Source organism: Euprymna scolopes, chromosome 23 (assembly GCF_053919585.1).
Source record: "Euprymna scolopes isolate OS-2025 chromosome 23, ASM5391958v1, whole genome shotgun sequence".
Classification (NCBI taxonomy): domain Eukaryota; kingdom Metazoa; phylum Mollusca; class Cephalopoda; order Sepiida; family Sepiolidae; genus Euprymna; species Euprymna scolopes.
This window is the reverse complement of record NC_136504.1, coordinates 122,008,915-122,026,148: the sequence shown is the minus strand read 5'-3', so window position 1 is coordinate 122,026,148 and position 17,234 is coordinate 122,008,915. Positions and strand designations below refer to the sequence as shown.

At 35.3% G+C, this 17,234-nt stretch overlaps 1 long non-coding RNA gene across 5 annotated transcripts in view; it reads left to right on the top strand.

Annotated features, from left to right (window-relative positions):
• LOC145246178 (uncharacterized) overlaps positions 1 to 16,146 on the top strand; it is a 46,199-nt gene extending 30,053 nt beyond the window's left edge. For all 5 annotated transcript variants that reach the window (XR_013863110.1, XR_013863111.1, XR_013863109.1 and 2 more), the window contains 2 exons: positions 10,276 to 10,385; positions 15,926 to 16,146. This is a non-coding gene — a long non-coding RNA (uncharacterized LOC145246178). The remainder of the gene's footprint in view (positions 1 to 10,275; positions 10,386 to 15,925) is intronic.
• The last annotated feature ends 1,088 nt before the right edge of the window (positions 16,147 to 17,234 follow it).

Genomic DNA, 17,234 nt, shown 5'->3' with positions numbered 1-17,234 from the left:
GCTTCGCAAGTTCGAATCCTAGGCTATCCCATCTCATATTTACTCACTTACAAGAACAGACGGCTGTTCTTTAACATAATATGCTAAACTGAAAATGGTCAACATAAAAAAGACATTATTTTTCATAAATAAAGAGTATTTGAATTTTTCTATTTGTTTTAGATTTTCCAATGACTGTAAGATTGTGTTAAAATTACATAAATATATCATCAAAAATAAAGAATCTATTTAAGTTCAAAATCCTTCAGTGACTTTTTGGAAAACCTGTACACACACGCACATACACACACACATATATGTATATATTAGTTCTGGGAGCAGTAATTGGAGTCGGGATCAGAAAAGTCTCTCTCTCTCTCTCTCTCTCTCTCTCTCTCTATATATATATATATATATATATATATATGTATTAATGCTGTAGATTCCGTGTATTAAAATTTTTTCATTATTCAATCATCCATTGATACTATTATTAAATAAGGAAAACTCAATTTGTTTGCTCATCTCACATGACATGCTATTATGTAACCATGTGATGATTTTGTTTACTTATATATATGTATATATATATATATGCATGTATGTATATAAGAACAAAGAATTAATAAAACATGTTAAAGCACTTTAAGAAGAGTTTAAAAAAAATTAATTTTCAAAAAGGAGACACGAATTAAGTGGATTGTCCTTAATCTGTGGAGTTTCGAAAGAAATATTTTCCTTCTAATCAGAGGGTAAGAATTAGCAAAATGCTGAATCAGATACTGCTTGCAAAGTATTTAATGAAACTACAAGTAAGCCATAGAGCTTACTTGGTAAAAATTATAAAAAATAGTGAAGCAGGGGAAAAAAGAAAAATGATTTCACGTGGATGGATGGTCGAGTGAAGAGTAAAATATCCAATGACGGTAAAATCAAAGAAAAGTATGTAAATATCGGTTTCCAGAAGTAAAAATCCAAAGGAATCGCGTTACTGGAAAATATTTCAATGCCATCCAAAGGGCAAAATTCCGTGAAATAATTCACAAATGGGTACAGGCGAAAAAGAGTGAGTTCAATATATTATTATAAAAAGAAGGATACCTTGTGCGTAGATTGAAGTAATGGAGAGTATTCAATACGAATAAAAAAAACAGACACGATGAGGGGTTATTGAGTTATTTTTAGAATAGAAAAAGCAATGTCACGATGATCAAGACAAAACAATGTTGAAGTGGTGCAAGAATTAAGGCAGACTATATATATATATGTGTGTGTGTGTGTGTGTATATGTGTGTATGCGTATATATATATATATATATATATATATATATATATATATATATATATAATCAATAGTAATAAAAGACTCATTTGGGCGAAACTTGGACTTCCGGTTCGTTGATAGTCATAGCTCTTGAGGGCTTCGATATTATTTGGTTGTGGAATTTATTATATATAATCTCTCACATTATTAAAATCTTATCATAATGTATTCGCTAGGTTAGCATTGTAGAAATTTTATTTTCCTTTTTCTCTATTTACCTCCCCTTCCCTTTTCCCGCTATTAGTGTCTTTCTACTCTCTCCATCCCCTTTCTTTACCCCTCTCTAATTGGTGTATTTTCTTCTCTCTTTCTCCCCTTCTTTTCTTTCTCTCTTTCGGTGTATCTTGTGCTGCTACTTCTTGGTGTGTCACTCGGGATTCGATTGGCGAAAACATTGAGCGCGCCATTTAAAAAAGAGTGAAACCAGCAGAAGCTGGGGAAGAAAGAAAAAAAAAAACAGAGACTGGCAGGACACTAAAAGCACCAGAGCGGTGTTGGAACTAAAAAGCACCACAGCGGTGTTAAGCTTTGAAAGCACCAGAGCGGTATTGCGTCGAACTGAATTACACCAGAGCGGTGTTGCGGCGAACTGAAAGAACCAGAGCGGTTCTGCGACCTTCAAATTACACCAGAGCGGTGTTGCGACGTTTGAAATACAAGAAGACAGTAATATTAACCTTCGAGATTATTAAACTTACCGACCAAATTCTGAACGGAATCGAAATTAGATAAATTATGAATTCGAAAAACAAGCAAAACAAAGTCTGTTTTCAATTTCCCATGACAACAGTTAGAATTACTATTTTATTCGATAGAATAGTATCTATTTTATTCGATATCTATACGTTATTTCCGGATGAATATTAATTCGATGTTAAATAACCAAAGAAAAGGTTGATATGCTGTGAAAGAAAAGCAAAGTAAAAGAAATAACTTTTGGTAACGGATCCTCCATCGATTTATTTCTAGTGGTGAGAAGTCTGATAAACTTAATTGGAAACTGCTAATGATTTATGCATCTTAATTCTGCATTGAATAACACAAAAAAGGGTCAGAAATGTTGACGTGTCCCAACTACGCCGAATTTTTTTGTAAAAGTATAATTGTTAAAAAAGTTTAAGAACCGTCAGAGGGATTGATTTGGCAGCCCAGGCGAACTATACATTTCCGTTTCTATCATTCTTTCCTTTTCTATTTTTTTTTTATAAAATTTTATACCAATTTACCTTGGTCTCTTTATTTTTTATTAAATTTCTTTTAGAAATCGTAGTCTCGTGCAACGGGATAAAATTCGTTGAACGTAACGATAAAGTTTCCGTTAGGATTGCTGGATGGCATCGTCCTTTCGAGTTGAAACTCCTACTTGTGAGACCTCGACTTGGTGTTATTAGCTGGGTGGATTACCGCGTCCCTTGTCGAGAAGTAGGTACATTTCACAGTCGGATTTTGGCGCGGTTTGCTTGATCTGTGTTGGTTAACTATGTCAGAAAAATACTTCCGGTAGGGAACATAGACAAGGAAATAGCTGCGAAATTTTGTTAATTCTTCTACCGAATAAAAGTTCCAGTTTCATTCTATCTGGGATTCTGATGCCATTTGGTTTTATTAAATAAACAACTATTTTTAAATGTGTGTTTATGTCTCGTCGATTTTCTCCTGAGAACCATAAGCTTTAGCATTGCCCTTAAACATTTCCCGAATCATATCATGACTCATGTCTAAACAGAACTCAAAAAGAATTGTAAGTAGAACGATTCATGTTCTTCTTATCAGAAACGATACATATATGCAAACCGTAATCAGACACTTTAAACAGAACCTACAAAATTAGGTAAAAGTCAAACACCGCGAATGACTCTTTAGACTGATTATATTGTCTTTCACGAATGGTCTCTTCTCGATCAGATGATATGTACGACAAGCACATTGTTTGTGCGCAGATTCAGGTACACTTCGCTTGACAAATCGTAAATAACCTTGGTTCAAATATCGGGCATTATATCACTAAAACTGTTATATTTTGGAATATATAGGACAAAGTCAAGATTGCACTTTGCTTTTTTCATGATAATAGAGACTCGCTATGTAGTCAATCTTGTAGCAACCAAACCCCCGCATTTTAGACGATTTGACCTTCCTGTTAGTAGTTCGTTGGGTTCGAAGAGGACACTTCATTTTGGAAACTCATTGTGTGTTCGGAACTTACTGTGCAATCCTAGGCTGGGGGCGGAAGATCTGCCACTGTAGGGCACCGAAAGTCAATAGTTTGTATCACTGCTGATGATACTCTATAGCGCTGATCTCTGGCGGCAGTGAGCTTCTGGCGAAGAGCATCCTCAAAGGTGATAATAGCTTTGTGGGTGGTGATTCACTAGTTTGATCGATAACTGACACGTGCCACCATTTCTTTTGGCTCAAATTCTCACCATTGAAATTGGTCTTGCATGTGTCATTGTAGTATTTTGGGAACAACCATGGTTATTCTTCACGTTCTTAATGTTTACACTCAACAAGCGGCTTGGCAGGCGATATTCATCCAAGTGGATGGCATAACATACGCACAACGGTTGGATTCTGATGAGCATACACCAAACCTAAACATTAGGAATGCATAATAATAAAGTAATAAAAAAGTAATAAAAAGTAATAGAGAGAAAAGAAAAAAAGAGAATTGTCATTATGATAGAGAATGAAACGTTAATAGACTAATGCAGACATATTCTATACTGAGACATCCATCCATATACATACATACCAACAACATATGCACGTACATATTCAAACACACGCATACACACACATACATACAAGAATATACACACACACACGAATACCCATCTATATACATGTTTACCTTCAAATAAAAAATATTTTGCTCTTGTTATTGAGCACTATCTAACAACCTCGTTGTATTCATTAGTCCCGACTTTTGAACATCTCAAACCTGAATATATATATATATATATATATATATATATATATATATATATATATATATATATATATATATAAGGTACTACTATATTATATAGACACCTGCGTTATCTAAATTGTAAAGACTCTACTGATTACGGATATACCACTTACCAAAAATAACTATAGTATTATACATACCGGCTCTATAAAAGATATTGAACACATCCTATACAAAATATACATTTGATCAAATGTATTAATGTATTTTAAGCACATCTTTTCTATCGAGAGTATTGAGCAGTTCCCTATTCAGTATATATTCGTTACTAAGTTGTATATAATACGTTTATATATAGTATATAATACGTATATTATATATTATATATAATACGGTAATATAATAAGTTTAATAATATTACATCAACTTACTCTATCATAAGATATTGAGCACTGTATGGTTCAACATATATCGTTTTAGGATTCAACATTTACAAGTATCGAAACATATTTTTACATTAGCCTGTTCTGTGCTGGGTAGTAAGCACTATTCGACTTAGCTTATACTTGTTAGCAAATGTTATAATGTATTATCGCTTCGTTGTAGTCGAGCAATACGGATATTATTTCTATCGTGTTCCACACTGACAAATTTATCTATCTCTTGCAACATTTGCTTTCGTGTATTATGTGCAACAATGCGAAAAACACAATTAATGTGTGTCTTTTTGCATTGTTGTGTTCAAAGACACTGGAAGTTTATGCACTTTAAATTAAACGTATGCCACTTAGCAAATATAATACTGTATTATTATTATTATTATTATTATTATTATTATTATTATTATTATTATTATTATTATTATCGTTCAACACCGAGAGTCTTGTCCAGTAAAAAGCCTTATAACAATACGAAATAGACATTGAATTTATTGCTTTCAGATAGTGCTGCGTTAAAACACTCTTGATCTGTCAAAAGTATTGGGTTCTTTCTGTTAACATCTACATTTTTATTTATTTATTTTTTTTTTTTTTTTACACAGTGATCACCACTTATCAAGGCCCGGAAGCCACTCAGGGATAAGGGTTATTGCAAGTACATCACGTTAGTGAGGAGATTTTATGAAGTGTTTAATTAGGGGGGCGGTTCATTAGGAATTTGTTAACATTAGACTTGAAGACATCCAAGTTGTAATCCGGAGGGAAGCAGGCAGACGGAACAGAGTTCCACAGGCGTGCAGTTCTAAGAAAGAAGCTTTGCTCATGAAATCCGCGTTTTGATTTAGGCACGGATATAGAGTGGGGGAAATTTTTCACAGTGGATTCAGCTAGACGGGTGTTTTTCGTGAAAGTTTGGCGAGGGGGGACCAGGGATTGGAGTTCAGACGAGCACCTGCCATGAAAATAACGATAAAACAAGGATAGGCTCGCAACGTCTCTTCTGTGGGAGGGGGGTTGCAGGGTAGAGAAAAGGGCATCCCCCACTAAACCACGAAGTCTATTTTGTACTCTGTCAAGGCATGATAGGCTATTTTTGGCAGCTCCTTTTTAACATGAAATACAGTATTAGATTCGTATCATTGCATTATTATTATATTCAAATTATAACAACACACTATGAAGATAGTGTGCTTGTGCCATGTTCTTTTTAAACACACTTGTTCTATTCACTATGTTGAGCAATTTAAGGTTACTCTATATTATAATTATTAAAGGATGGAGGCTAATGCGTTTCAGGTGAGACAACACCGTGATTATCAGTGATGGTGGAATTTGGATAAAGAAATCATTTCTTTTAGAGAACAACTCAAGAAGATGATAACATTGGCCTTGAAAACGATCATGTTATAGTTAGCTGGGAAGCAGTTCTGTGGTATTGTGTTCTGGAAAACTCTACTACCGAATTGTTGTTTAATTTTAGGCAGAGATAGAAAGGAAAACTGCTGATAATGATTGTAACTATCAGGTGTTTGTTGTGAATGCCTTAAAGGGTGGAGGTTGAACACAGATTGAAGCTTAGCCGAGTACATACTATGAAAACATACCTGCTCTGTAAGAAATGTTGAGGCCTTTCTGTTGACATATACATTTTTGAACATGTAATCTATGAAAAGAAGTGTATTGAACTTGAAAACAACCCGTAATAGTCAGTGATGGTGGAATTTGGATATGAAACACTTTCTTTTAAAGGACAATTCAAAAACATGTTTACATTGGACTTGAAAAAGACCATGTGTTAGATATTGGCAGGTGATCCCAGGAAGAAAAACAGCCGATGGATTGCACACACGCAGATGGATTCTATGTAAGGAATCTAGGACTTATCACCACTGTCTAATAGAATGCATAATTTGACCCTGAAGTATATGAACAGATATCGGTCGAAGGATTAAAACAATAGACACTAGGAAATGTTAAACTTTCTTGTGAAAAGAATGTTTATATAAACAAATTGTCACAAAACAGGCAGTCGGTCAGAGAGAAGTGGAATGTCTCATTTGTTCTCCGCCAAAGTCCGATCCAACCACGGACCACCTCACACGCCTTCAGAAATGTCAAAGCACCAGTAATAACTTATAATCCAAACCTGATTTGTTGATGTGAAATTAAAACAATATATTTTTATAGATTAACTATGTTGTGTTTTACATGCTGTCAGTGAGTACATATCTTGGACCCGTGACAAAAGTAGATTAAACAATCATATGGTGCAACCCCACGCGGTCCCACCGACAGGCCGCCGATCCCAAACGTTGTGTGCGCCGTGGCGTTTTCTTTCATCTTCTTGTTTTCTTATAGCCGTATCGTCATTTTCTCACTGCCGACTGGCGATGGGAACGCACACGGCAGTCGGTCAGAGAGAAGCGAGTCTGTTGGTCACAGAGAAAGCGGAGTTTTCACCTTTATTCGCTTACATCCGACCCACCTTACGCGCCATTATAAATATCAAAACACCAGTAATAGCTTATAATCAAAAATTAATTTTTTGGCGTGAAGTAGAAACAATATATTTTTTTATAGATCTACTAAGTTGTCTTTTACACGTTGTCCGTGTGTATGTATTTTGGATACGTGACAAAAGTAGATGTTAACAATTGAAAACGCATTTTGTAACAACCGGTCGCAGCGAATACAAAACATATACTGGGAAGAAGCTCTGTAATATTGTGTTCTGGGGGGAAAACTCTCTTACAGAAGTGACGTTTAATTTTAGGCACAGATAAAGGGTAATGATTGCAGCTATCGGGTGTTATTTGTGAATACCTTAAAGGGTGGGGAATGAACATAGAGTGAAGCTCGGTCAAGTACATACTATAAAAACAGATTTGCTTTGTCAGAAAGGTTATGGCCTTTCCGTTAATATATACCGTTTTCAATATGCAATATATCTTAGGACTTTTATTGGACAGGAAGACAACTATCTTGGACTGGGGACAAAAGTAAATGTTAACCATTATATAGATTGGATAACGCATTTTGATAAGCCGACGCAGCAAATACATAACATATGCTATAGTTAGCTGGGAAGTAATTCTGCATTATTATGTTCTGAAAAGAAAACTCTAATCACAGAAATGTTATTTAATTTTAGGAATAGATAGAGAGTAAGGAAATTTGCTCGAGTGTTTTTCGTGAATGCCTTATAGAATGGAGGATGAACATAGGGTGAAGAAGCTCAGATGAAAACATACCATAAAAACACACCTGCTGTCAGAATGTGATAAATCATAAAACAGTTATTGAACTTGAAAACAACCATGCTAGAGACAACTGACAAACAGCTTCCCCGTATTTTGCTCCACAAATAAGCAGCTCTGGAAAAAATCTTTGTTCATGGAATTTTTCTTTAATTTTAGGCACAGATAGAGAGTAAAGCCATTTGTTGATTACGGTTGTAGCTATCGGGCTTTTGTCGTGAATGTCTTACAGGGTGGGGGATGAATATAAATCAAAGCTCAATCGAGCACATGCCATAAAAATAACGATAGAGCAGATATAGATATTTTATCGATAGCTGGGAATCAGTCCCTGGGTTTTGTGTTTCACAGACAAATATGTTTTGGGAATAAAATCTCTAGTCAGGATTTTTAAAAAAAAATTTAGGCACATATAGAGGGTAACGGAGATTGCGGATAGTTGTTTTGCTAGGAAGGAGATGACACACCGTTTCCCGATGGATTAACGTGGTTAAGCAACGTTGAACTTGGTCAATACTAAATGGGTGACCATTTGAGACTTCCAGATGCTGTATGTGCTCTCCGGTTATATCGGCATTGCTTCCAGTCGTTCTGTACTTCTCATTGCCGCTGGACTCAAACAGTGCCGATTCAAGAGAAATGTGGCTGAGGTTGTGCAACCCTTGCTTCACAATTACACGTACAGCTGCCCCATATAGGGGCTATCCTTGTCTTTCGTGACTGAACAAAGGCATCGATGTTTGCCGTAAATGCATTACAGCGAAGACCATAGAGTGAAGCTCAGTCGAGCACATACCATGAAAATAACGATACAATAGATATAAGCTAACAAGATCATATCAGCTCGAAAGAGGTGTGAGGAAATAGTAGGGAACAAGATTTTCATGTCGGTTATTGTACGAGGGGCGTGCGATAAGTAATGCCCTTGACCCACTTTCAGTTGTTTGATCTAGCTGAAATTTTGCATGTGCAACGATTTATATCTCTACGGGTTATGTGGTAAATTACAGTGCTGAACTAATTGTGGTTTCTGTTTTACAGGTGTTTGAACTGAGTCAGGTGTGAAATGGAGCCTGTCGAATGTCGAGCAGTGATTCGTTTTTTTTTTTGTATTTGAAAGGATGCACACCACAGGAGACTTTTGATGAAATGAAAGAAACTTATGGTGATAATACCCCATCATATGACCTTGTAAAATGCTGGCATTGTGAATTCAAACATGGCCGGAAGTCTGTGTAAACAGCTCCCAGACCTGGTCGCCCCCCTTCTGCCATTGATGAGGCATCTATCCGTCAAGTTGAGGCTGCCATTTTGGAAGATCAGTGCATTACTATTCGCCAAATAGCCCAATATGTCAAGATTAGTAGGAGGTCTGTGGAAACTATCATTCATTACCATATGCATATGCATAAGGTGTCTGCCAGATGGATTCCCAGGTTGCTCACACAATTCCAGAAGCGAGAACGCATCGAGTGCTCGAGGATTAATTTGCAGATGTGCCAAGAAGATGAGTCAAAGTTTTTCAAAAGACTGATTACACAGGATAGACCTGGGTCTATCACTATGATCCAGAGACCAAAGCCCAGCCAATGCAGTGGAGGCACTTGGACTCATCACCTCCAAAGAAGGTAAGGGTGCAGCCCTCCGCTGGCAAGGTCATGCTCATAGTCTTCTGGGACCAGAACGGAGTAGTGATGACAGATTTCCTGGCAAAGGGTACTGCAATTACAGGAGCCTATTATGCTTCACTTTTGAGGAAATTAAGGGAAGCTATCAAAATCAAGAGGCGGGGCAAGATCAACAAAGGTACCCTCCTCCTGCAGGATAACGCTCCGGTCCACAACTCGCATGTCGCCAGATCAGAAGCACAGGCGTGTTGTTATGAAATCTTATCCATCCTCTCTACTCTCCTGACCTTGCACTCTCTGACTTTCACCTCTTCCCAGCCATGAAGTTGTTTTTGAAAGGAAAGCGTTTCCCAGATGGTGCAGCCTTAATTTCTGAAGTCACGTCCTGGTTGGAAGATCAACCTAGGGTGTTCTACAAAAATGGTCTCCAGAGCTACATCAAATGATGAAAGAAATGCATAACCCTGCGTGGTTCCTGTGTAGAGAAATACTAATAACTGTGCCAAGTTTCGTTGCTCTACTGCTATGGGAAGTGGGTCAGAGCATTAATTATTGCGCGCCCCTTGTATACGCTTTCAAAGTACAAAAGGGTGCTCTGCGCAGTTTTTACAAAAGATGTTTCCTTTCAAATATAATAAACAACTTTCGATGAAAGAACAAAACGCATGAGAAATCATTCTTACAATTGTTGTTATTATACGTGACATCTCTTTTCTGTTTTGTTATTTTCCAGCCCTGAATTGTTGCATGTGGCTGCTCATTTCTGTTTTTATTATAATGGAGAATGTATTTGCTTTTCACGGCCTCTACGAAGCAAACCAGAGTAACAGGACCAAGAGATCGGTAACAATATCCATTCGAGTATCAATTATAGGATTTCCAAATACAGCCATTATTTGATTACATTGTTATAAGTATGACCATATTAAAGGCAGGATTTTGGACCCCCATAACAAATGATAACAGAGAAAATTTAAAAAAAGAAATTGATTAATTATATTTTTTACAGTATTCTCTAGAAGAAAGATTCTTAAAAATCTTATATGTTTTACTCTTCGGAAAACCGATCAACTTTCTAAGAATTTCCCAAAATTAAAAACGGGAAAATTGGAACCGCATAATTTTTCTACATATTTTGGCATAAACAATGAAAACAACGCAATTTTAAAAAGTCTTTGATAATCAAAGAATTTCACAATTTCGTTAATTTTTTACAGAATTATTAAAAAAAAAAAAGATGAACTATATATAAACGGAAATAAAATGATATACCAAAAAATTATCATATTTTCGCCCCCTAACGGGATCTTTTTTTTATTATTATTAAAATACACGGAAACGATGAAATAATATTTCATTTGGGGTTGCAAACGTTGCTGATATTTACGGCTTTTTTTTTCGATTTCTCCACAAATAGAACTTAGAAAATATACGAAAGTTAATTTAGTTTTATAAAATTCTTAAGAATTATTTATTATGTACATTTGGTAGTTTATACCTGTGTAATTTTAAACGATTTCCGAAATAATTTCTCATATTTTAATGATTGAATTTTTCAAGGTTCCTGAAAAAAATGTGGAAGATTCGGTGTTAAAACTGATTTTAAATAAAGAGACAATCGTACTGTTAATAATAATTTTTTTTTAAATTAATGCCGTTTTTGAATATTGAATAATAAACAAATATATATTTAGAAATCGAGCGTAGATAATTTTTCTACAGAAGGGCAATGGCGCAGTAATCTGTCCGCGCGTCCCTGATAGAAATAGTAGCGTTACTCGTGTCTTTTGTCAGAACAAAAATATAATTTCTAAATCAAGTAACTGAAACAATTATAATTTAAGAGTTAACTAAATTTCCTTGTGTACGGCATGTTATACAATCTGTTAATAGTAATTAAAATTGTGATTTTTAGTTTATAACTCCATACAAAAGATTTAAATTCAAAATAAGTTTCCGAAAGTTAATTTAAGGATTTAGTAAAGCTTTAAAAAAGGTTCTGCTTCAGAAATGAAAATTGATATTTTCTAGAATAAAGATTAAGTTAACAAAAATGATTTAAATATTACCTTTTCCGGGTATAAATTACGATATTAACTATAAACAAATAAGGAAATTCTGTCAATTAACGACTTCCGTAAAAATGTAATTATTTTACGTGTTGTCTGCTAAAATGATAATTTTTTTTTCTGTGTATACATATCTACATATGTATTTTTCATAAAATGTCAAGCCAAAGGTAAAAAAAATTCACTGTTATATTTCACAAAAAATTTTTTTTTAAATATATGATATACATTTATACGAAGTTTGTTTCCCTATATTGTGAATGTTTTATAAGAGCTGTTTTTCGTTTATCTGTGACGCAATATTATATTCTCATTGTTTATGTCATGTTTATTTCAGATTAAATATCCTCCGTTTTATGAAGTGTAAAATAAAGAATGTACACATGCGATGTGAACCCGAATATTTTTACTTCAATATCGAGTAAAAATTGCGATGAATTAATTTCATTTTATTAGTTTTACTTGTATTGTTGGGTATGGGTGTTGAAAATTAGTTACATAAAATAGAAAATACCTACATTCTTACAATAATTAATAATGTACTCACTCGATTTTAAATAAAAAATATGCTTTGCCAATTTTCCCACTCATTAGTTATCTATATACATTGCAAAGATATTTATATAAACTCGTACAATTGCGCAATAAATTTAATTTTTAATAAATATAATACATTATCATATTCCTTATAGTAACTACAAAACCCATACAGCATAATAGCATATATATATATATATATATATATATATATATATATATATATATATATATATATATATATTAGCAGTTCCGCCCGGCTTGGCTAGGTCCCTATGTACTGTTCAAAACTTTATGTGCATATGTATATATTAAAAAGCGTGAACATGTACAGTAATGCGTTTCTATATAATAGGCTTCCTTAACTACCATAGAGAAAAGTTGGTAGAAACCTCAGACGCCAATATTTTTTTTAACTTTGAACCCAATTTTGATCCCTCAACATTTATTGTTTTGGTCTCAAATTGAATTAAAATGTTTGATCCATGTCCAAGTAACCTACATCTAAACTTTCAAGTGTTACGACCCAAAATTGGTGGAGAAGTTTGGTAATGTCTGCAAAGGTCAACTCTTAAAACTCTGACCTTTTCTCAGCCAAATTTTCGATCGGAAACTGATTAAAAAGCTTGCTGCATATTTGAATACACTTTATGTAAAATTTTAAATGTTTCGACCCGAAATTGGCTTAATAGATTGCAAGAGACTGCAAAGGTATATATAGTGAATAAATGACAAAATACTATATCCCAAAGTCTATGATGTTTACCATTTTATAATTTATTCTTTTGATTCAGTTGACATTTACAATTCTTGACAATATTTGTTTCCTAGCGCATGGGTTGCTGTTATTTCTTCTTTTTTATTGGAATACTTTTAGACGAGTAATTTGTATATTTATTTATTTATTTATTTATTTATTTGCGAAGTTGTTCTTGTTTCACCACGTTTCGGGCAACTATTGCGCTAGTATTCTTCAGAGGGTTACCCGCAACGGGATAGGAATGCTGAGTCTCTTAACTGTATCCTTAGTAATTACTGCCTGCTGCAGTTGGCGTTGTTATCTCACCACGGGTCCAGTTGTATTGTCCGAAGACAGCGGTTTTAATTCATATCCAAGGCAAGCCAGAGGAATAGTTAGCTGAAACCTGCTGAAACACGAACAACTATGAAGATGAGGATAACAATCCCTAAATAAATAAATTATCAACAGTTGTTAGGAGAGTGGTAAATTTGTTCTTTATAGTTGTTCTGTAAGGATTTTCCGTATGATTCATAAGCAGGTAATATGCCTGTAGATACTGGAGTCAGTTTTGTTTTCAATACATTTCTGTATCGGTGTAGTTCTTCGGTTGAATGTCTCTGGTAAATTCGATACATTGCTGTAAAAGCATCACAACTTCAAAACATCACAACTTCAAAACTTGTCAGTGTTGTCAAAACATCCAACTTGATACTCCGTTGTGTAAACGTCCAACTCCAATACTCGACACTTTGTTGTCAAAACTTCCAACTTCAAAACTCGACACTTTGTTGTCCAAATTTTGAACTCCAAAACTCGGCACTCTTTCAAGTTCACTGGCACACGTCTAACTACGTAGCACACGCCTAACTACGTAGCACACGCCTGTTTTCCAACTCGTTCCTCTGTTAATTCCACGTCCGTTTTTATTCACCTGTCTCGTTTGCACAGAAACGGCGTTGCTCCCGTGACCCTCAACCATAAACTCAACTGAGTGGCGTCATTTTAGCTTTTCTTTCTTTTTTTACACGACTGATCCTTTGAAGCAAGCACACATGCTAGCCAATAAGTTACGATTTTCTCTACACTCCCGTCTGATGATGTTATCCGTTTTTGTCAAATACTTTTTCGAAGAATCAGAGGTGTTACTTCTTCGTTTCCATCTTCCTAATTACTATTGTCATCACCACTTGTATGTTCCATTATCCCCCCTTCTGGTTCTGTTGGTAATGTTTCTATGCTCATTTGAAGGGGCAGTAGGGGATCAGAATAATCCTCAAATAGTGTGTAATCTTCATCGTCTCTGAATTAGAAAAGGTATAATAAAGGCGGATATATTTGAAATACTTAGAGGTCTTACTTGCATCATTAGAACGCCAACTAGCTGAATTACCTTTATCAGTACATATCGTGAGAGCCATTACATTAAAACATATTTGAGAAAAGTCATTAATCGTCATAGACCTCAGTTATTGTTTTCTCCACTCTGACAGCGATCTGTGTTAACTACAGACCGGGAACATCTCGTGTTTCCGAATGCTGAACACTGCATATCATCAATTTTTTACGCAATCAACAGGAGATTCGGTATTTATTGTTTGGCAAGAGGCAAGGAGGGCGACAATGCTCTGTTTCTAATATTGTTTGGAAACAATTTGCGAGATAGGTTATCCAACTCCTTGCAGCGATCACATCGTTCTGTTTTGTGTGTTCGTGAATAAACACTCCATAACATTTCGACTCCAGCACTCTTTAGCAAAATGATTACGTACCTCACATTTATAGCACACTGAGCGCTTGCGCTTATCGCTAGCTGGGGGAAATCCCCCCAAATTGTCTCGTAAAGTCCAGATGCGTCATGACAGGTGCTGTCTGCTGCTGCAATTGCTTCCGGTTTCTTAAAGATGTTTCGAGTTTGTACCAACAACTCATTCGTTGTTAATTCGTTAATTCTATGACGATGCTCGCAACATTCTACTTACATACTCAGGTAAGCCTACTATGATTAAAAAGGTATAGCTTAATATTCTATCGTTGAGCATTATAAACGGTACAGCTAACTTCCGTAAATCGGCTAAGTATACGTAAACCGTTTCCGTGGGGTGAAGTCGCCGGCTAGTGAACTGTTGCGATGTTGTTGCTTTACACCAATCTTTCACTCAATAGCATGCTTTTGCACCAAAGCGAATGAACATTGCCAAGAAGTCACTTAGATGGAAGGCGTAGGATATTTTCTTTGCCACGCAGAAATTACTTCTGAAGTACAAATATGTTGTACTTGATTTCCAAAGTGTTCAATTGTTTCTCGAGATCGTCTGGAATTGAATTAAGTGTACCCATGATGATTGGAATGATGAGAGTTTTCTTATTCCACAACCTAGCAATCTCCCACCAGTTTCTGATAATTCCAAAATTCAGAAACTCCAATGCAGATTAGCACATACTTTGCACTCCTTTTGAGCAAGTGTAGAACAGGCACTAACAATGTGTGGCACTGTTTGAAGACTTAAACCACACAGCCCGCACTTAGAACAACCCATTCCAAAGATGTTTCTATTGATTGCATTAGCATTTAGTGTTTACTCCTGAGCAGCAAATACGATTTTCCGTCTCTTTTTTCAAGTCACCATTGACAGAAAATTCCACGTCCTGACATTTTAGTGCCTTAGTACCTCGCTTAAACTGACAAATAAGTTTCATTCTTACCAACTCAGTCAACTCTTCTGCTTCGATTCTTTCCTTGCATTTCTACTTATCTCTCAGTCATTTTTATTTAGTTCTTCCTCTTTCGCCACTGCTGAGAATAATACTTCATGGCTGTGAGCCAAGTAGTTGTGCTCATTTAAAAGTTGTCCCTCGGAACAGTCCTCAATTTTAATCAGTTTCATTACTATTATTATTAATATTCATTTACTTAATAAATAGTACAGTACCCATACGACAAATGTTTGGAAACTTATTGGTGGCACCACGTAATTTCGTTTGTTTTTATGGCTTGTATGCTACAATTTTCGTGATTATCTTTTTTCTATTTCCAGTGCATTTCATTCTTTAAATGGTGCCATCACGATAAAGAAAATTGCTGTGCCGGCCTTTACTGTCTAAATGCCTTAGGAAATAAATGTCATGACGTGTATAAGAAGTGCATGTGCAGTGCTAAAAGATGGAGTTAGAAGTTGGCAACACGCGACAACATACGCCAATGTAATTGCTGTGAAACTTTTAAATTCTTTTCAAAATAAAAAACGTTTCAGTTGTATTCTTCTGCGTCACCATTCTTGTAAAATTTTGTTTCTTACCTGATAAAGACAATCTTCTTTTTTTATTGTCAAATATTAAGGATACCATTTTGGGGCCCAACTCTCTTCCTAATCTTCATCAATGATCTTCCAAATCACATTCTTAGATCATTCATAGGCATTATGCAAACGATACCAAAAAATATGGCAACACTTCAAAAACCGGCAATGACCAAGATCTTTCTGATTCTTTCTTTTTTCTGGTATTGAAAACATGGTGCAAGGAAAAAAGGTGGCTGGTTAATTTTAATGCATTGAAAACCAACCTTCTCTCCTTTCATCATAATCGCTTCGACCCCCATGACACCCCAATTGAAATGAATGGTTCTCGTCTTGGATATGCTTCATGTCTTGTCAATATTATGTTTATTGTTTAAAAACTGAGAGGAAATTTCTAGCAATTCTGTAATTGGAGATCTTGTGAAGCAAACCTTTATGCCACACTCTATAAATAACCTTTAATATGTCAAAAGCAATTGTTCCAGAAACGAATTTCCCATCGAGATATTCACTAATACTAACTAATGTGATATTACAGTTAGTACATCAGATGTAGATATAGCAGAACGGAAGCCATATTGCATGTCGCTGAGTAGGTTAATTTTACTGAAATGGTTGACTACTCCTCTATTTAACACAGAATCCAGCAGCTTACTCATGACCTACATGAGATTGATTGGCCTATATTGAGAGAGAGATAATCGCTTTCTTGAATTTTAAAATACGGGGCGAATTAATGAAGTTTTCCAGTGTGTTGGGAAGTAGTTCTTCTAAAGACAACATTTAAGCAGCTTTGTAAGTACCGAAGCTGGTTCTGGTTGAAACATTTGGATTATTTGAATCCTTAGGGTTAGTAGTTTTACTAGAGCAAAGGTTTATGATAAGCTTGACTACATTACGGACAGATATTTTTCTGTGTCACATAATGTGTTTTCAGTCACATGGGGTTAATACTGGGTGTTATGCTACTCTGATCGCAAAGGGTAAAATTTGTTGCAAAGTTCTTAGCAAAGAGTTTTATTGTCAAATGCTGCCAAGATTTCATAAT